Below are 996 nucleotides of genomic sequence, written 5' to 3'. Positions count from 1 at the left end.
GCAGGCCTCTGAAAACCCTATGCACAACAGAACACACGCAGATTAACAGAAAGGGCAACCTAGGTAGAACTATCAAGTATGGAAATACAAAGGAATGTTAGAATTAGCAAAATTTAACAGAGCAGCAAACAATAAATGCTAGCAAGGTTGTGGAGAATCTGGAACCCTTATTAACTGTTGGTGGGAGTGTAAAATGGTGCAACCACTGTGGAAATAGTATAGCACTTTCTCAAAAAATTGGAAATAGAAATATCAATTTGACCCAACAATTCCACTACTGGAAATATATGCACATATATGTTTATTTCTGATTTGTTCACAATAACAAAGAGTTGTAAACAACCCTAGAGCCCATTAACAAATGAATAGTTAGAGAAGCTGTGGTATATTCACCCAATGGAATACTATGCAGCATTGAAAAACAAGGAACTGATGACCAGAGCAAGGAGACAATACATGGTTCAAAATCAAGAAAGGGGTCCATCAGGGATGTATTTTCTCTACATACCTTTTCAATTTGTATGCAGAACAGATCATCCGAGATGCTGGGTTGTATGAGGAGGAATGTGGCATCAGGATTGGTGGAAGAGTCATCAACAACCTGCGTTATCCAGATAAAACAACCCTGCTTGCTGAAACTGAGGAGGACCCGAAGCACTTGCTGCTGAAGGTCAAGGACTGCAGCCTTCAATACGGATTGAAGCTCAACATCAAGAAAACAAAGATTCTCACCACTGGACCAATGGGCAGCATCAGTATGGATGGTGAAGAGATTGAGATAGTTAACAGTTTTAGTTTACTTGGCCCCACAGCCAACACTCTTGGTACCAGCAGCCGGGAAATCAAGAGATGAACTGCATTGGGAAAGTCAGCTGTGACGGACCTCTCAAGAGTATTGAAGAGCACCGATGTCAGGCTGCAGACTAAGGTGTGCCTGATCCAGGCTATGTTGTTGTTGTTGTTATGTGCCGTCGAGTCGTTTGCGACTCATAGCGA

This window comes from Elephantulus edwardii, unplaced genomic scaffold, assembly GCF_000299155.1.
Source record: "Elephantulus edwardii isolate Elephantulus edwardi_28Jun2011 unplaced genomic scaffold, EleEdw1.0 scaffold00239, whole genome shotgun sequence".
In the NCBI taxonomy this organism is placed as follows: domain Eukaryota; kingdom Metazoa; phylum Chordata; class Mammalia; order Macroscelidea; family Macroscelididae; genus Elephantulus; species Elephantulus edwardii.
The sequence above is the reverse complement of the archived record's forward strand: the minus strand, read 5'-3'. Positions refer to the sequence as shown.